Below are 22,868 nucleotides of genomic sequence, written 5' to 3' on the forward strand. Positions count from 1 at the left end.
GAGAAGAGCAGGGAGGAGTTAAATCTCAAATAATCTCTGAGATCTAAGATCAGTTCTAGCTCTAAAGTTTGTGATCCTGAGTTCCTTGCAGCCTTATGATTTTACATTTGAGGTAAAACTTTTATATTTATGTGCACATGTGTGCATGCATATATTTTTTCCCTCTTCTTATTTGGTGACTATTTAGGTATCATTAAAGCAAATAAAACAAGATAATAAAGAAATATTCATAATTTTAGACAAAAGGAAAAGAAGTTCATAGGAAAATGGATGGAAAATGGAAAAATGGAAGGTACGGGAAAGTGAAGAAATAAAGACATTTTCAAATCTATTTCATCTTTCCTTTATCCCATGTCCTCAGTTCAAGGAAGGAACATAAATGATATGGGAAGAAAATAGTGCCTGAGTCATACTGCTAAAATCAGGAATGACATTGTCTATCTAGCTTTAGTCCCAATTGATTCTAGTGAATGTACTTGAATCCACTGTGATCTAGGGTGATCACAGACAAATTGACTGATTTTAATTTTTAATTTTAATTTTTCAGTCAATAAAACAGGCTTCTTAATTCTTGCTTCATATATGGCAAATAATATGGTGATTTTTATACAACTTGTGATGTTTTGTGAAAACAGGTTTGTAAATTCAAAGGACTGCTGCCACTTAATTCAGGAGCTATAAAGGTATATTTTTCACATATTCATCATTGTATTAGTGGTGTTTCAGCCCATACACCTTGGGGAGGAAGAGTCTATTGCTGAAAATGCCATCAAATTATACTTTGGAACTATTTTTTCTCCTTCAGAAATAGTAAAGTTTCATGAATGTGCTCATTCAGAGGAAAAACTTTACACTTCGTAGACTGAAATCTCTAAATCAGGGCAGTGTAAACAGAAGTTATCTAAGCTGTTTTTGATTGTATTGATGTATCCTAGTGCTTTCTAGAAAATTTCTTTAGAAGTCAAAAGTCATTTTGATTTAACAATAAGATTGTTTTGACTTTAAAATAGATTTTCCTCTTTGTTCTATTATATATGTTGCAAATATAAGAAAATAATAGGAGCTTAGCTAGTGTCCAAAGCATGAAAAGAGACTCTAATATCCATGAGTCAGAATGTGTATCAAATATTAACACTTAGTTAAGTGTTTTGTAAATTATAAAGCACAAAAAAGTCAGTGATTGCTGTGATTCTACACAGAAATCTTTTTTTTTGTTTGTTTTACAATAAACTCACCAATCAAAAAGTTTTATTGCATAAGTACTATAGACTGGATAATGAATCGTTACAAACTTGTAAGAACATGAGCATGATTGTTTGTTGTCCTGGTGGATTGTGTGATAACAAAGTATGTGTGCATACTTTTTTTCTTTATTCAAAAATTATAGTGTGTATAATCTAGTAAGTAAGAAAAGATTTTAGTAGTATAGTTCAACCAAAAGAGGTATTTATTGATGGGGTTTATAACCAATATTATGAGTGTCCTATTAATATATGAGAACACAAAGATAAAATGTCAACATTTTCCAAAAATGTAAAGAATGTAATATGAAATGCTATTATTAAAAGAAAAAAAATTTCCAAAAGGAAACTGATAATTTCCTAAAATAAGAAACATGATTATTTTCATTTACTTTGTTTCCAGTCATAAACTATTATATTGTGATCTTGGAGGCTTGTTTTATTTTCTTCCTATCAAATGTACACATGTGTTCTTAGGTTTCTCCTAGTTTTTGATACTTTTTGAAATAAACTACTCTGCAAGATGAAACAAAAATCAAATGAAACCTTTATATTGAAAGGAGAAGAAAGTTAGTAGAGGAATAGTGAACCTAAGTAACTTCTAACTAAATGGCATGCAGCTGACATAAAAGAATGAATGAATCAACCTTAGCAACTGATTTCATATGAAGATTGTAATTTGTTGCATTTCAGAGATGTGTGTTTCCGTCATAAGGGCTATCAACATTAGTTGATATTTTTTCATCAATTTCTGTAGCCTGAGAGATTCCTCACCTGGTGTCCAAACTATGAATGAAACTCTAAGACCAACATAATCCAACACTAGGTTTTACAGGCAACAACATATTCTAAAAGGTTAAAAGAGAATAAAGGACAGGTCTTAATATGAATTTGTTGCCAAACTTAATTCATATGTAGAATAAATTATAGTCATAATTATAGAGACTTTTTCTGTATTGTGTTACTGGAGAAGGAGCCTGCAAGTACACATGGTGAAAACAAAACAAACAGACAAAAAACCCATGGGGAATAGAGTCGTAGGGAAATGAGTAGATGTAGCTTCTTTCTTAGTTTGCCTCCAGTAAAGCAGCATTCAGATAACATATAAATAGATTAATGTAACTTAAATGGTAACTTTATTGATGAAAAAGACTCAGCTCATAGAAGACAATTTAGCAAATTATTCATATCAACATGAAATTTTGTTGATGATGATTCATATCAACATGGAATTTTGTTGATGATACCAGTGGTAGGATCACTGAGAAATAGGAGCCCTGTTGTGAATATTTTCAGAAGTGGCAGGCAAGCATTTCTGAAAGCAAATCATGGTGGATTTTTTCCTTCCTCCCTTTTTCTGGACCACTATAGGAAAGTGTTTGTTTTTAATTACGTCCTCCCCCTATCTGCCCTCCCTTCTATCGTCCCCCCTTTTTATCTGCTTCCTTCTTCTTTCCTGTGGGGTAAGATACCCAATTGAGTGTGTGTGTTATTCCCTCCTCAGGTCAAATCCCATGAGAGCAAGATTCACTCATTCCCCCTCACCTGCCCCCTTTTCCCTCCCAACAGAACTGCCTTTTCTTGACACTTTTATGTGAGGTAATTTACCCTATTCTATCTCTCCCTTTCTTCCTCTCTCAATATATTCCTCTTTCATCCCTAAATTTGATTTTTTTTTAGATATCATCCCTTCATATTCAACTCACCCTGTGCCCTCTGTGTATGTGTGTGTGTGTGTATATATATATATATATGTATGTATGTGTGTGTATACACATATACATATACATATATATATACACACACACACATATATATGTATATTCCCTTCAGCTACCATAATATTGAGGTCTCGTGAATTATACACATCAACTTTCTATGTAGGAATGTAAACAAAACAGTTCAACAGTTCAGCCCCTTGTGATTTCTCTTTCTTGTTTACCTTTTCATGCTTCTCTTGATTCTTGTGTTTGAAAGTCAAATTTTCTATTCAACTCTGGTCTTTTCACTGAGAAAGTTTGAAAGTCCTTTATTTTATTGAAAATCTATATTTTGCCTTGGAGCATGATACTCACTTTTGCTGGGTAGGTGATTCTTGGTTTTAATCCTAGCTCCATTGACCTCCAGAATATCATATTCCAATGTTGCTATACAATAAGCAATAGTATTACTTTTTTCATTTAGTTGAAGGGAGAATGTTTCATTCTCTCTAAGTTAAATTCATAATGCAACATGCAACATGAATATTTGAAGGCCACAGTCACACCTTGTTCTGGGTATGGATAGATAAATGATCTTTTCTTTGGCAAAAGGATAAACATTTTTATGTTCAGATAAACAAAGGGAATATTTAAAAATATAATCTGGGGATATTATTTTAAAAATAGACTTTTAAATTTAAAATGCTTTGAAGATTAATAGCTTGATGAATAAACAAAAAGACATTAAATTGCCCTATAATGATTAGCATGGTGACCCAATCCTTTTAGTTTTCATCCCCCCAAAAACAGATAACTAATGCAATATTAAGAGACAGCATAGCCTAATAGAGAGAAAGCTGAACCCAGAGTTTGGAAGGTCTGTGTTCAAGTATTACTTCTGGAACTGGCTGACTGAAACTTTGAATAAATCACTTAATCTCTCTCAGTGCCCCAGACAACTCTGTGAAATACAAAATTGCAGAGAAAGTACTGATCTGCATTGGGAGAAGCAGTTTCTTTATTAGGTATTTACTAAAGTAATGAAATCACAGTATCTGATTTAAAAAAAAAGGTACAGGTATTTCATGGTAAAACCCATGAAAAAGAATTTTTGTCTGAGTGTTTAACATTAGATGGTTATGAAAATTTGTCCTTCTACAGCCCCATTTGGTCAGCATTAAAAATGTGTTTGTATTCCTTGTATGTACCAACTCACAGAAGGCTGCCCACCAGATGAAGGTTTGGTCACAGCAACATGTAGAAGTATTCAGTTGAACAAAGATTTACAAAGTACCTACTGTGTGCAAGGCTGGTCCTAGCATTTTGCATAAAAAGACAACTACAAAATGGTCCCTGCCCTCAAGGAATTTACATTGAAGAGGAGGGTGCAGTAACAATTGGGAGAAATCAGAGAAGGCTTTGTAGGATCCTCGTAGGGAGATGAGATTTTTGAGAGTTGGAGATGAAGAGGAAATGCATTGCTGGCTTTGAAAATTTTATGGCTTGTATGAATGCCTTGGAGGTGAGATAGGAAAGATTAAATTTGGGGAACAATTGATGGTCTAATGTAGAATTTCTGAACAGAAGAAATATGAAATAAGTCTGGAAAGATATGTGGAAACCAGATTGTGGAAGATCTTAAATGCCATACTAAGGTGTCTTTTTCTGTAAGTAATGAGAAATAAATTCAGGTTGAGCAGGGAAGTGACGTGATCATATGAATGCCTTAGAGAAGATTATTTTAGCAGATGTGTGGCAGAAGGATTGGAGAGACAATGGACTGAAATCAGAAAAGCAATATGGAATCTTTTTTAATAGTCCAGAAGAGATGAAATGAAGGTGTGAATTAAATTGTTGTTTGTGAAAGGGATGAGGAGATGAAAGCAAGACATGTGGAGGTACAAATAACAAAGAGAGAGAAAAGTCAAAGATTATTGCAGTGTTATAAACCTGGGTAACTGAGAAGCTACAAAATTATAGTTGATATATTGGGGTTATTAATCCACTCTCTTCAGTGGGTGAGGAGACAGTGACAGTGACTCAGAAATTTGGCTTTCAATTCCATACATTTCTTTACATTACATAGAATATAGTCTTTCTTAAATTTCTTGAACCCACTCTTCTTGGCCAAAGAAGGATAAGTTTGGTGTCACTTACTTTGGTAGTTATAGTTAAGAATAAGTGCTCATAAAAATTCTTTTTTTGTTATGAATGAATTTTTTTTCTCCATTCAGTGCAACTTTTGGTGGGCTACCTTATGGTCCCCAAAATGTATAGCTTTTCTTTTTTACCATTTTCTAACTGTTAGCCACATAAACGTATAAGGCTTTTATTTGTCTACTTAAATTCATGGTATCCTGAGTTATTCTCATTTTTCTTTACATATAAAGTATAAACTATTGCCTTGTCTTACTTTATATAAAGTTCATATTTTCTGTTAAATTTAAGGCTGTCATTTAAATCTCAGATTTACTTCATATTTACCATAGATTACCTTGCATTCTTATGCTTCCTTTCTGCCAAGGGGGCTATGATTTAATTTCAACCCTATATTTAGCATAAAAAGGGATGAGTTGACTAGATTTGAGGAAGGAGGGAGACAAAGAAGTACCCAATGCACAACATCTCCCACATTTGCTGGAGTTTATGCTTTTATAATTGTCTTCTACTTATTTCTCTGTAATATTCAACCAGGAACAAGTGCTTAACTGTCAATATATACTAGATTTACTTATCTTTTGAGTGTAGGAAATGCTACCATTTTAAAATATGTATTTCTCTCTGTTTTTCACACTTCATAGAGATATATAGACATGTAATGATACATCAACATTGACATCTGTAGATATATAAATATATACGCATATATTTATATATGCAAGCACACAGTGTTCCAGAAGGCTTATATTTATGCTTAAGTGTAACATACTTATATATCTATAAGCACTACAATAAAATTATTAAATACCATTTTGGAACCCAGTTGGTAACAGATAGAAAGGCAAGGTAATGGTGGTTAAAAGCACTGAAAATAATTTCAGATTTGTTTTGGAAGATTTATCAGTGATCATTATTTCCTGTATGTCTAGCTCCAGGATATAGCCCAGATAGCCAAAACTTCTCATATATTTGCACCCCACCTAGCCCCATGCTTATCTTTTAGCAGAAACCAAATGATGAGATCATTCATGATCTCTAGAAATTCCTCAGAAAACCAACTTCCAGTATATATCCTGGGAGTCTGTTCATATTCATCTTAGTCTTTTATAATTAATAGTCATAAGGATATTTTACATAATCTTGTTTCATCAAAGAATGATTTTAATTGCTTGTGAAGTCATACTTTTCAAAGAAAAGGTGCTAATATATTCAAAATATTATTTGAAGAAGTTTGAAAGAAAATGATATATTTGTTTAATACTGTAAGCTAGAAATTTTCATTCCCCAAGAATTCTTTGGAATCAAGGTTTTACTCATCTTTTTATATAGATGTTGAAGTGTTTCCAAAGTTACTGGGGCTTTTAAAGTTTCTTTGGGATAGAAAATCTTGTAAAATATGAAATTAAAATGATGGAAGCAGAAGGAGGAGGAGGAGGAGGAGAAAAAGAAGAAGATGAAGAAGAAGAAGATGATGATGATGATGAAGAAGAAGAAGAAGAAGACGATGACAATGACAACGACGATGACGACAACTTAAACATAATTCACTATCTGTCCCAACAACTTGATTCTTTTTTACTACTTTTCAGTTGAATGACAGATGGTAAGCTTGATTGAAAGCTCCAGGAGCTCAGGGACTGTCTTTTTTCCTCATTTTGTATCCCCAGTGTTTAGCACATTACCAGGTGCTTAATAAATGTTTATTGATTGATTGAGAACTTGTTCACGAGGGCGTGAGTTTGCTTGTTGTGAACTTTGTATCCCTAACACCCAGCACAGTCCCAGGCATACATGCTCAATAAATGTTTGTTGATTAAATGAACAGAATGCTCTATTTTCTGTACTACTGACCAAAAACACAGGTTTGCAATATTGCTTCATATGTTTTCTGAAAATTAAACTTCATCAACTAAGTAAAAAAGACAACCCTAGGACCAAGTCATGTTTTTTTTTTCTCCCTGCCTCTGTTCTTTTAAGTGTCAAGTCATATAAGATGCTAGTGTTGTATAATAGTAAATGAAGTATCAGCATTTTAGCATTGTGTATAGAAAAGTTTCTTATAGAAAATCATTGTTTTCCAGTGTATAATTCATTATAGATTACTTTATCCATAACATATAAGTGACATAAGAAATTCTTCTTGTTTAAAGATAAAAAGAATACAATTAAGTCATTTCCTCTCTTCTTGAGAGCAGGAAACTTTTAAATGTATCTTTTTAGCATGAATGAGAATGAGACCCTTGTGGCAATTAAGCCTGTTTTATGGGTGATATTTCCCCACAGAAGTTATTTGTTCTCCCTTTAAGAACATGGCTTGCACATTGCTTTCTGTATTTAAGCTGGCAAATATGTATGAAAAGGGTCAGTGCTCCCACATACAAAAAGCTTTCTGAATCTGTGGCAATCAGCCCTGCATTTGTCACAGATAGGATGCTCTAATCCATGCCATGGCTTACTTTTATGTCATGAATTCCTTTTTTCCCCAAATTGTGGCTATAAATTAATATAATTCTTTGTTCTATGGTTTCCATGTATCTATCAAAAGGGTACCTTGGTTGAAACAGTGGTTTCTGACTTTGCTTATCAGTGCTTTAGCTCAGTATTGTCTGCTTTATAAGAGAAAATTATTTAAGTACTTGAGGACCTTTCTTTAAACTCTTGCTTTATTGGCCTAAAGTAGAAAGAAAATTTCTGAAGTATTCTTTTAAAAATAGAAATCATTACTAAAGAATAGAGTATCATAGATGCTATTTTGACCAATTAGAACAATGGGTGAGAGACAGCGTGACATGTAATGCATGGAGGATTAACTTTGGTGTTAGATAAGAACTGAGTTCAGGCTCTGCCTCCAACACTGCCAGCTATGTGACTTTGGACCAGTCAGTAACTCCTCAGTGCCCCTGCAACTAAGACTATAAATTGTAGAGTTGTCAGGCTTCATCAGTGAAAGGAACTGCCAGTTTAGAAGTTTCCTACACAGATGAAATAATACATCTGTACTCAGAACAAAACAAAACAGATTGATAAGCATGTGTCTCAAAATATTCCAATAGAACTATGTCCTATTCTTTACCTTACTATATTTTCTCCATTTGTGACAATTTGTTATGGTTGATACCCTTGCTGTTTTGTACTTTGCGGATACAGTTCTTCTGTAAGCTGTACAGACTACCTTTTGCTTTTCTTTTCATTAAAAGTCTCCCAAAATGTTAAAGCATCAAGGAATATGTTGTTTAAAGAGACAAATGGTTATTTGCAGATTGGAGGGCTAGAGTAGAAAAGCATTGGGGAATGTATTAAGGAAAGGAGATTCACCTATTCACAAGCTTACATGTGTTTGGAAATGCATGCATCCTAGTTCTGTATGTGTGTGTGTATGTGTGTATGTGTGTGTGTGTGTGTGTGTTTTGTTTTTTTATTTTTCTATCCTGGGAAAACATTTTCACTTTTACCCACTATTTAGCCCAGCCACAAAACTTCCAAATGTTTTACCAAAACAATTCTACATTCAACCATCTTATTGTGAAAGAAAGGTCTCTTGTACACTCACTTGTCAACAAGGAACTAGACTGACCAAAATCAGTATGTCTGTGTAAAGCAGATGCTGAGAGGGAGTTTTGTTTTGTTCTTAAATTTGTTTGTTTTTTTAATAACTGGCTTTTGATCACAAAAGAAACAAGGAGGAGGATTCCTCTCCCAGAACTTGATGTTGCTCACAGGCAATTTGAAGGTTGCCTGAAGCTTTATTATAGAGTTCTCAAGCAATATATTGCAATCATTTCTGTCCCAGGTTTAAGAGTTAATGGTGCCCATATGACACAGAAATAAATTTTAGGATTCTGCAGGAGGCTGAAGCCTATTTTCATGTTACAGAAATATCCCTAATTAAGTCAATTTGAAGCAATGACCTTCAAATAGTAGATGTTTTCTAGGAATCAGTCCAAGTATCACCCTTTGGGTCCACCAAATCAAGGTTGCTCCTTGAAAATATCACCTCATAAACCTGGCATCTTTTTTGAGCACTTTAATGGCTCTTTCCCTTTCACTGATTTTGAAAGGGAAGTCATCTTCAGTCACTTAAAAGAATCATAAGATATCTCAGTCTCCAGTTTTCCACAAATTTATATAGACTTAACAACTTTTTAGGAGGTTTATCCAAATCAGCAAGTTACATCAAGCAAGTACAAACATAGTTGACTTTGACCCTGCTTGTCATCCGTTCCTTTGAGCAACATAGCAGTGGGAGTAGGCAAGATGCTCACAAATTCAAAGCAATCTAGGCAACCCGAGAAGTTTCCTAATGGGTCTTAGAGTTTCTAGAATCCCTGTCAGCAAACCTATTGTAAGGGGGTTTGAGGAGCCTAAGAATACCCTGGTGTTGTGCTATTAAAGAATAAGCAACAAAGGAAGGTTTATTGGTAGTTTAAGAAGTATGAAGATTGTTTGACTTTAAGATACTAATTAGGTATTTACCTCATAGCTTACAAGATATAATCACCAAAAAATAAATTGCCCTTGTGATATCTTGGTAGGATCTGTGAGAATTCTCTTAGAATGGCCTTCAATTATGGGTCCATTTAGAGACAGTTTGTCATTCAAGAATCATTATTAGATTATCCTCAATGTTACAAGATTTTTAACTGAAGCAACTCTTAAAGAACATTTATTAAAAGTGAAATATTCCTTAATGGAAGGAGGGCCCACATTGATCCTTGAGTTAAATTAAATCAATAAATTAAACAAATGATGTAGGAAGTGCGCACATATGCAGGTCAACATCCTAGGTAGGGTTCAAAGAGAAACAAACAAAAACAAAATTGTTTGTAAGGAATAGTATAGTGAAATATTAAGGTAATTATAGACTGCAAAAAGAGGAAAACATGAGAAATTAAATGATTAGATGATTTCTTTTTTGGGGGGAAGGCAATTGATGTTAAGTGACTTGCCCCAGGTCACACAGCTAGTAAGAGTCTGAGGCTGGATTTCACCTCAGGCCCTCCCAACTCCAGGGCTGGTGCTGAGATGTTAGATGATAAATTACCTAAGCCAGAATTATCTGTGACTTCCATCTTGTAAGACCTGCTGATAGGATGGATAGCATATATTCTAATAAAATATAAAATATTCAAATAAAAGTTTAATTTTACTTTACCATTTCAATCATAGTAATTTCTTGAACAAAATGTATTTTCTTCTTGTTTGGTTCTGTGTTTAAAATTTGCTTTTCCATCACATGGCCATGTTAACATCAAGAGATTTGGGGCCATAAATATAAGACAATTTAAAATGCAAATTTATGTGCTGAGGAGGACAGGAGATTGGTATTTACATGTAAAATGCATATTGATTTAAAATTTGAATACTTAACTTTTTCTGAAGTAAAAAACTCATATTATTTGACTAAAAAGTTTTGCAACCACAAGTACATAAATTCATCAGCCTTTGAATCAATACTGAGTGTTCATATTGTCATCAACATTATCAATTATTTACCCAAGTGCCCTTAAAGTTTTGGAAAATGTCAGAAAGAGGAATTATTTTTAAAAAGTGTTGTATTTTATGAATTTTTCCTTCATCAAAAACAGCTGAGGTGTCTATTTGTGCTAATCAGACTAATGTCAGTGTAAAATAAATTGGCCGGAAGTGAATAATTCTTCAACGAAGAAAATGTCAGCGCTCTTGACTTGGCACACTGTTCATATTCACCTTTGTTAGCACCAGAATAGCTGGGATTATACTATCTTCAGAAGATCCATTTCCCTTTTAGTAAAATGGATAGGCATGGACTTTCTGAACTTCTGCTTTGTATGCCTGTGGAGACCATAGGTTTTTGAAGAATGATGAAATGATGTGGGTTTGAAAAGCCAGAGATATCCATGAAAATTGAGTTCTAGAAGTCTCCAGAGCCCCTTTGAATTACTAGTTGGAAGAAGAAACTAGTTTTTTTTTTTCCCTGCTTGAATATGGAACACAACTGAGAACATCACAGAACTACAAAAAATGACATACAACTGTCTGCTAAAATAGAAAAAAAAAGTTTAGCCACCATCTCACCTTTTGTTTAAGTACTATTTTAGTACAAGATGGTTGGGGAGTTGGGAGGAACAAGAATCTGGGAAGACTGAAGAGTCAAGGGAACATATCCTACAAGCTAATGCTCTTTCTTGATTTTTTTTCTATGCCAGCCAAGAATCCCCCCTCCCTAAATGATTAGCCAAAAAAATGATAAGGTAAATTTGATTCAGTTAATCAATTTTTATGCAATTTTTCATGTCTTTTAAATAATTCCAATTGGCTTCTTCAAAGTCTGAAATGAGGATTCTGAACCACCTAAACTAGGATTTGGGGTCACCAAAAGTCTCAATTGTACTATCTCCATCTACTGGCAGGGAGGAACTATATCCAAGCATCTGGACTGGCATAGAAAATAGAAGAAAGAACATTTAAAAGGTAAGCAAAGTCTTTAAAATTATTTTGAAATATAAAATCTGATTTAAAAAAATTGCACCTTCACATAACTCATGGTATAAAGGCACCCCTCTTTACATAGAAATACAACATTCATTTTCTATTAAAGTTAGTATGTGAATTTTTTAAAAAAAAGGGTATGTCAGTTTGACAAGACCTTTAATGAAGTTGAGAAGGGTGAACTTGAATAAATTCCTAATGTAATTCAGTCTTTTTTTTACACACTGTGCTTTCAATTTTTTTTCCAATCAAGTATTAATTCAATGCAACATTCATTTATTACATCAATAATTTATACTGTGTTCATTAGGATAGCTAAAATTCTGACTTTTTTCAAAATAATTTGCCTTTTTCTTGTAAATGCTTTTGATTAATGATTTCGAGAATTCCAAAATTTTGTCATTTTAAAGAAGAGTGGTATACTCCTATTTGCTTTTTAGTCTTGCTTTCTGGTCTTTGGGCCCCAGATTTCCTTTTGATGATGCACTTGTTTCATTTTTCAAAATAATTCATATGTAGAGTCAACTCAGGATGAGTGGTTTCTTGACAAATATGTATGCTAAATAAGCAAGCATAGTATATTTAAGATATACATGTATCTTTGTGTGAGATCTTTATTAGTGATACTGATTAACTTTAATATGAATGAATGTAAAAACATGAAATCAGTTTTGATTAGCCAAAAAAGAAATACAACTGATGATCTACTACATAATGGAGCTTTGCCTTCTTCAATATAAAAATATGCTAAAGAATTTGCAATTAATCCATCTCTCTAAAACTGCCTCTGCAAGCCTAGGTATAAGATTCTATAGTTTATCAACCTCGCTTCAGAGTGCCCAGGCTATTTTTAGGGAATAGCAGTAAGTGCCAAGTGATTGGCTATGTACTTGTCAGATGATAACATTTTGGTTGTTTATATAAAAATACCAAAACAAAATCATGAACAGTTGTAACTTTCTTCGACATAGTCTGTGTCTATACAAGGATAACATTCCATCTTCTGTATCTCAGGGAAAGACTAGACCCATTCCTAGATGGGTATAGCTGTCTGAACAACAAAATGTAATTTTTCTGACAAAAGATTTTAAGGATGAGAACTATGTTAATGGCCTTTTCCAGTTCATGGAGGGGTCATGTTTTTGGCTCCTTAGTCCATTTGCTGATCTGTAGCAATCTAGCAAGACTAGATTATATTCATATAAGCAATTCAAATACCATAAAAGACGGATATCCAGAGCTTCTGTCGCTGCAGGAACTACTTTCTACAAAATGCAAATGAGAAACTGTTTTTCCAAAAATGAATAAGAAAACTGTACTGTGGGGGGAAGCTTCATTCCTAGAATTGGAGCTCCCCTTGAATCCTCAGGTTATTTCAGGCTTAATCTATATTGCCAACCAGATCTTCAACTTGAAACTCTCTTGCCTCAAAAGACTCTATTTATCCCCTCCTTTTGTTTTATACTTTGACTATTGACTTCAACCTGGTGGCTGCTGAGAATTCCTAATGTGGGACATGATTCATTCTATTTCTAAAAAGAAACAGACTTGTACTGTCCATGTGTTTTCTCTTTCTCAGTTTCATTAGCAATCATACAGGTAGTTAAAACAATATGTGCTGAAGCAAAACCAAACCAAGCCTCATAACAACAACTTCATGCTGCATATTGGTCTAGTGGACTATACAATTGCCTTTATTTTGAGAAAATCAACCAGGTTCCTATCATAATCTTGTTTTATTAAAAAAATCAAATGTTTATTAATACTTTTATTTTTTTAAGAAACTTCATATATGCATTTTATATATTCTTAGATGTAGAGTGGGAACAGATCATGTAATGGATATTGCCTGCGTGATAGGCACTATATTGCACATGGTAGGCACCATGTGAATGCTAGCCATTATGTTATTATTATTATACCAGAAACTTGTGAGTTACTAGTCTGATGTCATAGTTTTCTGAGGAAGAGTAATCTTAAGAAAGATCCTATGTCTACATTTCAAGCGTGTGCAGTATTGCTACAGAAATTCAAGTTATGTGAAAAACAAAGCATTCTGTGGGAATTAACGAGTGATGGGGCTAATGTTTCTTTTTATTTTGTTTTGTACTGAACTATGATTTCATAGGTATAAACAACATCAGTTGAGGAAATTCCTTTTACCAGGTGAAGATTTACACCTGCTTTGCAAGTTACAGTCAGAGAGGGTTGCTTGCTCAGAGAAGTTGTGAGCATCCATGATTCTTAACAGAAAAATGGAATGGGGAAGTTTAAGGGTGGAGCTGAAGAACATAGTTTAAACAATATTAGCTTTTTATAAGGACATGATGATAGGTACTATAGCTGAGATTTCATTGGTATATGGAACTGGTAGATAAGGAAACTGCCTACTATCAGTATATACTGGCACCTTGTGTACAATTTATATTCTTAGAGAGTTGCTTAAGGCACTGATAGTTTAAGTGACTTGCCCAGCATCATACAGCCAATGTGTGCCACAGTCAGTACTTAAACCCAGGTCTTCCTATCTACACGGCCAGAGGTCTGTCCATGACTCTATATTGCCTTTAGAAGACACATATAAATTATTTCTTGGTTTCTGTAATGTTCATTTTGCTGTGTCTTTGCTCATTTAATATGTCATTCACATGTACTTATTGCAGATTATTTTAGCTTTGAGGTTTGACTCTGTTATTTCATTGGTGTTAGGAACTCTGAGTGTGGAAACTTCCCTCTTCAAATGTTCGTGAGAACCAACTATAATTTACAGTTTTTAGAGATTACCCTTTGGGTTCTGAGACATTATGTGTCAGAGTTAAACTCAAAAACCATGTCTTCCTGACTCATAAGGCCAGCCCTTCACCCATGATACTTTGTTGCCTCGTTCTCTGCAACTTATTATATATGTACTTTGAAGGTATGTGTACAAGTCTAAAAATGGTGGCTAAACAAACAAGGCTGTTTTAATTTTTCATTAATACTATGTGCTAAATGTAATGATGACTATTATAAAACAATTGTGGGTCTCTATATTTACACATTCATAGGTACGCATATGTACATATATACGCATCCACTAAATTATTAGACTTCAAGCTTTTGTCTTTAAAGAATTTTAATTAGTCATGAAAGGGATGGAGAACCTTGAATTCTTCTACAGAAAGTATAGAATTTAGATTAATCTTGAGTGAACTTCTTTGGGCTTTTTTATTGACTAGACATTTAAGCCTCTTAATAGATATGTTAGCATTGTATTTGGACTTTCAAGTTGGTTGAGTCTTAAGAAGGAGGTACACACTATCAATGATGTTTGGAATTCCTGGGATATTTAAGAGTTAGAAGAATGTGAATTATTGCAAATTAAGTCAAAAGATTCTCTTTTGAAAACTGGTAAATATAATTTTAAAATGGGCATCCATAAAAAGAGGTGAAATACTATTTGAAACTAAATTCTTTTCTCATTAAATAATTGTTAGTTTCATAATATATTTAAAAATTTTGTAATTATAAGCTGTTCTTTATGTAAAATTGATAATTTGCCACAAATTAATGTTTCTTCTACAATTGTGTTTTGAAAAATATGTATATTCACATTGCTTTGTGAATTAGATCATATCTTAAATGTGAGAGAATTACAAAATTGAAGGAAACAATGGTAAATTTTTCAAATAGAAGAATTCTTTTGTAATATGAATAAGCATTCTCGCTTTTCTTTTCCTAAGTTTTTATTTGGAAATTTCAGTTGTTTCTAATGCAAGGCACATGTGTAAGTAATTTAAAATAGTAGTAGCAATATATGTAAACTGTTGTGTCTGTTTGCAACTGCGCCTTCCTTGGAATCATTCAATTTTAAACTTAGAATTCTTAAACTTGGAGACATCTTCTATGATTTATACATTGAGAGTTAAGTTGTTTGTGTCACCTTAAAATAAAAAAAAAATTATGTTCATTTCTCAGGCATAATTCATTCCCAGCAATGGCAAATCATAGTTTAAAAATGGTTTTGCCAAATAACCAAAGGATGAAATTATATAACATTGTTGTATGGTTCCCTTAAGGCATAATTAACCAAATCTTGGCAGTGTTTTTATGCTTTGCTATGTTCTGGTGGTATTTTCAGCACCAAAAGTGTTTTATTGGTATTCCTTCATTGCTAGTCTCAGCTTTTACTGAGACCTTGCCCAGACATGCCTAGACATGCCCATAAACAGTCTTACCCACTGTCAGAGGAGGACTAAAAACATCTTGCTTTATTATCATTTTAAATGAACTTTCGCCAAGGGAAAATAAAATCGTTCTGTAAAACAAAACAAAACTGGAAATCATCTTTTTAGGTTAATCTATAACAATTTAGCTTTCTTTTTCTATATGAAAAATTCTGCATTGTTTACTATGATGACAAATAATGATATGGGGGTTGGGTGTGGGGCAGTGATAACGTTCTGCATCCCACTTCACTTAGTGTCAGGACCAAGACTGTAAAGCAGATTGGTCAGATATATTATTACCATTTTACAGATAAGAAAACTAAGACATAAAGAGTTTATCAAATGGATTTCCTCAGGTCATTCAATGAGTTAAACTCAGAAACAGGACTGGAAGCCAAGAGTCAAGTATCCCTTTTCCTAGTGTGTTTTTGTTTGTTTGCTTGTTTTTGTTTGTTTTTTGTTTTCCCCCATTGCCCTAGCTTTTAAGTGTGGTAAAGTGACTAAAATACTATTAAAATAAGGGATTTAAAATTGGAAAGGTTTTAGAATGGATATTTCGTGTTTTAGGATAATTGTGCTATTTTAAAAAATAATGCTTGATGCTTTCAACCAAAATCATTTGTAAATTCCTGTGACACCATTAAGTGAGATAGTGAATTTAAGTTAGGGGAATTAGACAGAAAAGAAAGTTCATTGGCCAGAGTTTGGAGTCAGATTTGAGTTCAGTTCTCAATTTTCCACTTACTATTCATGTAATTTTGGGAAATTTTCTTAAACTTTCTAGGGAAGAAATTTCTACCTCAGTTTTCTTACCCATTAAAAAAAAAGATTGGATGAGCTGTAAGATCTTTTCCAGTTCTAAATCTGTGATCCCAGGCTTCAGTGAAATGAGGGAGAAGGAAAATTCTAAAGTGTGTATCATTACCAAGTCATCCTGATTCTGCTACTTTTAATAATATATGTCAGAGGTACATGTATTATACATGTAATAGAATTTTATGCCGCACTAGACAGTGAGAAGAATTGCTATTGGAAAAATGATCTGCTTAGCCGAGAATTTTTAACCCCTGCTAAGTAGCTATAATTACTCTTATAGGCATTCTGAAGGTATATATATATATATGTGTGTGTGTGTGTGTGTATACATATATACACACACACACATATATATGTATGTGTATATACATACATACATACATATATATACATATATATACATACATATACATACATATATATACATATATATACATACATATATATATGTATGTATGTATGTATATATATGTATGTATGTATATATATATATATATATCCTTAACCTTTGGAATTGTGGTTTTCAGCTTACTAATCCTTCTTAAAATATATTTTCTCATTTGATCCCCAAGCCCTATGGACTAAGTGCTACTATCCCCACTTTGCATTATCCCCATTTTATAGAGGAGGAAACTGAGGCTGACAGAGTTTAAATAACTTGGCAAGGGTCACACAGCTGTAAGAGTGAGTCATCAGTTGAGAATGGGCTTCTTAACCCCAAGTCTAGTGATTTATCCACTATCCCATGCCTTTTTATCCCCTACTTACCTTCTCAGTAAAATATATTATCAACAAAGACTTGGGTTTTATAGCAGTTTACAACTGCAAAGCATTTTTACATGCATGATATTTTTTGATCCTTGCAACAGTTCTCCATTTTGTTTGCCCACCTAATTAATGCCCACTTTGTTTCAACGTCTTCCCTACAACAAAATTCAGAAATAAATTTTTAATTAAAATTAAAACTATCCATGCATATTGTGGTGATTTGTTTCCTAGTTAAATGGTATTTCACATTGGTAATTTAGAAGTTGTATCATATAAAAAAGAAGTGTTATTTATATTAATAGTAAATATAACCAAATTTGTGAGTTATAGAATCACAAAAGGTCAGAGTTGGAAGATCTTTATCAATCATCCAATCCAGGTCATCCCTGAGAAGGAATCTTGTCTGCAACATCCCTAATAAGTGGTTATCTAATTTCAGGGAGAGTGAACCCACTGATTTAGTCAGTATTGTAGATTCACAGAATTTACTCTCAGGGAGGGACATCAGCCATGATCTAGTTCAACACAAACAGTCCCTAAAAAGGGATGCAATCCAAATTGTGTCTGAAGACCTCTACCATTTATGTAGGTGCCTGCTCCACTTTTGGATCACTGTGTTAGAAAGTTGTGTTGTGTTGTGTTTTTCCCCATACAAAAAGTTGTAAAAAATTGCAATTTCCACCTTTTTTTGTTCCTAGTTCTTCCTTCTGGAACCAGGAACCAGCATAATTTTCTTCTTATATGACACCCATAAAGGTGACAAGTATCATGTTCACCAAAAGTCATTCAGTCAAGCATTTATTAAGCATCTTCTGTATGTCAAGCAAAAATAGTCCCTGCCCTCAAAGAGTTCACAGTCTAATAAGGGAGACAACATGCAAACAACCATGTATAAATAAAATTGGGGCAGGGTGGGAGGGGGGTGAGAGAGAGAGAGAGAGAGAGAGAGAGAGAGAGAGAGAGAGAGAGAGAGAGAGAGGAGAGAGGAGGAGATGAGGAGGAGGAGGAGGAAAAGGAAGAGAAAAGAGCAGTGCATCTTTTTTGTATATAGTTGTTCGCATGTGCTGTCTCCCCTATTGAACTCTGTGTGTGCATTAAGGAGGATTGGGAAAAGCTTCTCACAGAAAGTGGCATTTTAGCTGGCCATCCTTTCTCCAGACCACATGTTCTCATTCCCTTTAAATGGTCCTCATGTTGAATAGACTTAAGGGCTTTTGCCATCCTGGTCACTTTTCACTGGACACGCATTTGTCAATAATCTTCCTAAGATAATAGTACTCAGAACTGAAGCCAAGACTGCAAGTGTACTTGGAGAGGGCAGAGAGGGTGAGCCTCTACCCTCCTTTTCCTTAGGCAACCAGTAATGATCATGTGATCTCTTGCTCCTGTCACTATTAACTCACATTGAAGTTCTAATCCCTTTTCTTCCTCCTTTCTGATTGCCTGCTTTTTTGGGCATTTCACTGTTCACTAATACTTCCTCTATCTAGTCCCTTATTTTCTTCTCATTTTCTAGAAACCAGACAATATAGACAATATAAATGGTACATTGAAGGAAGAAAACATTTTAGAGTATGTATTTCAGTTTGTCATGCTAAATGTGTGTGCATGTGTGTATTTTAACCAGTGTGGCATAGACTGAAGAAACCTCTATGGGATAAGATTACATAATGAGCCAACTAGCAAAAACATGACCTGTTTTAACACACTGGTACTTTTTGGTACTTTTTGAATAGTTAAATAATTCACAGATATGTCCTTTTCTCCAGAAGTTCAGTTATAACTTTAAAAAGTTGGTGCTTAAGTTAATTTAAAAAAAAAGTAAAAGATCCCAATTTGGTCCAATATACTATTGACCTTTGTGCCATTTTGCCTCCCCCCTCACTTTTTTTATTGTGTCCCTAGTTGTTTGGGTTACACACAAGACTTTGACAGTCATCTGTAAATCATATGTATGTCCTGGCAAAACCCACAGAACATTTTGCATGAATCTTTTGTGAGCAGCAATTCAACTTTAGAGAACATTTACAATTCCTTTACCACAAATAAGACTTAGATTTTCAGCCTTTAAATTATGTTTAATTACAGTCTAATGGATTCAGAATTAGAAAGAAAAGGAATATAGTATACACAATTTAAGTATATGCATTCCAGCCATCAACCTTTAACTCAAGATATAAAAATAGAATTGAGAGCCTTTAATAACACTGCAATTTACTAAACTGTAGGTGAAAGAGTAAACCTTTCTGTGTTTGTAAATAGAGAGCCATAGGCATTTAGATATTGATTATAACAGGCAAGCAAAAGCTTAAATATGAAATCACATAAAATCGTCCTGGGGCAAGTAGGAGGGGCACTTGTCCTAAAAAAAACAGTTCATTAGTTTCTTTTGTTTGCTTTAGCCTTTGTCATACATTACTTTCTGAAATAGTTAGACTATTGGAATAGGTGTTCCACAGCAATATTTTCCATAATGCTAAATTTCTCCAGTAATTTGATTTTATTAGTGATATGGGGATGGGGGTGGGATATATCTCATTCTGCAAGAAGGCTTTTTGAGATGAGACAGATTCATTGTTTAAGTTCAAGTGCTTATGATGCCCTTTATCTTAATATATTTTCTTTTGGGGGATGGGAGAAGAAGACTGGGAGTTGTTCTAATTTTATTTTCTTTATGTTTGAGTTCTTCCTTGGTAATAAATTAATAGTTATATTTATTCTTTCAGGTATTATTTAGACTCAGGTAGCAATATCATGGAATCTAGAGTTTTTTAGAGCACAAAAGATTAGATATCACTTAGCCTAATCTTTCATTTCATAGTTGAGAAAACTGAAGTCTGAGAAGTTGTGACCACATATCAATAAGCTTGGAAGAATTTAGTTCTCTTAAATTTTCGTATAATATTCTTTTAATAATTTATTTGGATTCTTTAATGATACCTGATTAGTCAATAGATCATTATCAATAATACCTCAAAAACCAATATCTAGAAGGAATTAATATGACCTAGAATTTACCCAAGTTACTGCCATTGAGTGCCTTAGGTTATAAGGAGAATAAAGTTCAATTATTTGCGTTGAACTTTTAGCTTTGCGATATTTAGGAATTTTATACTAACAATGCTATAACTTTAATGTTTATTGTAAACTGAATAGTCCTTCCAATTAATTATATATAAAATAGTTTGAGAAACATACTCCCTTCCCCCACAAAATCCAATATTTCACAGGCTTTATTGTAAATAATCAATATTTATTAAATCAAAAGTAATAGTGTATCTTTTGCTTTCTTTTTTCTCCCCTTTAGTTTCAGGAATGATTCACCCAACCCTAGCAGTGTACAAAGATGCTCTAGAAAAAAAAATGAGATACAATATCGATGCAAATTTAAGCTGCCTAAAGTTCAAGAAGTTTCTTAGTGCAGCCTTGCTTCCCACTCTAGCATATTCCAGCTAAGACTTGGGAGGCTGTTAATGTCAGCAGTAGTCAGAAATATCACCTAATGGTAACTTCAAACTCAAAACCTGGTTATTTTACTGAAATATTGGTCAGAAAAAAGAAAGGTGGAATCAGAAACTTGTTTTAATCAGGATGGATAGAGAAAACCTTTTACTTGAATGCAAGGAGGGACGTGCTTCAGGAAAGGAAATGGGGAAACAGAAGGAATTAATCTGATTGGATGAAAGGGGAGACAGTCGTATGAGAGAGAAAGGAAAAGACGAAGAAGAAGTTAGAAACACACAAATGTACACTCCCATGCATCCCTATGTGCATGTGGTCTTTATGACTTGGTACCAAGAAGCATAAGAAGTCCAGCCTTTTGATAGTCTTAAATGCTAGATCCCCACATTTCAGATTAAAAATTTTATTTTTAATATGAATAAAGGTATTGATAATATTTGCAAACCCTGTGGTCCATACTAAGTTTGTTGTATTTGTATTTCAGGATCCAATTATACCATACAAGTATATGTGTACAAAACTGGGGGTAGGGAAGGAGGTGAGTGTGTGTATCTTTGTGTGTATGTATGTGCATTGTACATGGGCACATTTTAATACGTATAAAATATTACATCTTCTGTAGCAGGCCTGCAAAATAAAAACCTTGTCATCTACCTTGTAACAACAATGCTGCTAATAGCTACTGTTGGGGCGTAAGACCAATAATGCCAGCACACAGGAGGGCTGCTAGCACAGGTTCTTTGATCTGCTTTTCTAAGGAAAGCAACTTTAAGGGGTTTACAATCTCACTTTTATCAAACATACATATATCATTCATTTAGTTCAGGGGGAAAGGTCAGCACCCTGAACTTCAGAGCAAATACAGTTAACAACAGACAGGCTTCTAGCTGGCTGATGAAAGAATTATATTGTTACCAGAGAGAGAGGCACCAACATCTGGGTGTTCAAAGCCAGGAGATTCCAGAGTCTTGTCTGGTCAAATCACAGGACACTCTTCCAGTGAGTGAGAGCCCCAAACAAAATGCTAACTTCTGAGTTTATATGCCCTGTTCAGGGCCCTGAGGGCTCAGAGCCTACTTAGCAAAAAAGTGTGGGACACTTTTTTAACACTTAGTTAGCAAAAGGGTGTGGACCTGGGGCTTCACAGTGAGTAAGAGTTAATCAAAGGTAATTAATTACTTTAGCATTCTAAAAGAGAAAACAGTAAAAAAAAAAAAAAGTCCCACCTTAATTACCATTACATACCTAGAAAAGATTGCTGGCCCTTTATTTAGAAGATCTGGATTCAAATCCTATTTTTGATGGTTTCAGCCTGTGTGATTTGGGGCAAATTACTTAACTGGTCTTAGTCTCTCCATTTGCAAAATGAGGGTGTGGTGGTAGACTAAATGGCTTCTGATGTCCATTCCCTTATATATTTTGTGTAATTATTATGTATTTGATAAATCCCAGAAATTATGGTTTTAGATTCAATGATTCTAAAGTGAGTCCTTAAGAGTTTAAAAAAAAATAGTTCTTGTTTGATGAGTAATAGAGGAATAGGAAAATAAGTTCATTTGCCTCTCAAAGTAAATATAAACACCTCTCTCATCTATATCCAGCTAAATATGTTTGTCTTTTTTATTTGTCTATATTTAAATATATAAGTATATTTCTATTCAATTTGAGTTTTTAAGCCATATCTAAGGCTAAGTGAAATAAAAGTTTAATAGAATCAATTAATATTTCTTGAGTATATTTCAATGAAGTTTCCAGAGGAAGGGTACTGTAGGGATAGAGAACAAGACTTGGAAACAGGGAAATCTGGGCTCAAGCCCCCTCTCTGTCACAGTAGCTGTGTGATTGTGCGTTAGTCATTTAAATTCTTAGAGACCCAGGTATCTCTCTAAGACTATGAATTACGAATAAGTTGAGGGATATAAAATACTGGAAATCCAATACTGATGAAATCATGTCTGGATCAAAAAATTAACATACAGTGCCTGCCTTTGAGTTGTAATTGTATTTTACTATACCAGTTGAAAAATCTATTTCTACTATATAAA

The 22,868-nt window shown here is 33.7% G+C and overlaps 1 protein-coding gene across 1 annotated transcript in view; it reads left to right on the top strand.

Moving 5' to 3' along the window:
- PDGFC (platelet derived growth factor C) overlaps nt 1–22,868 on the top strand; it is a 243,130-nt gene that overhangs the window by 111,687 nt on the left and 108,575 nt on the right. The window lies entirely within an intron of this gene.

This window comes from Trichosurus vulpecula, chromosome 6, assembly GCF_011100635.1.
Source record: "Trichosurus vulpecula isolate mTriVul1 chromosome 6, mTriVul1.pri, whole genome shotgun sequence".
Taxonomy (NCBI): Eukaryota; Metazoa; Chordata; class Mammalia; order Diprotodontia; family Phalangeridae; genus Trichosurus; species Trichosurus vulpecula.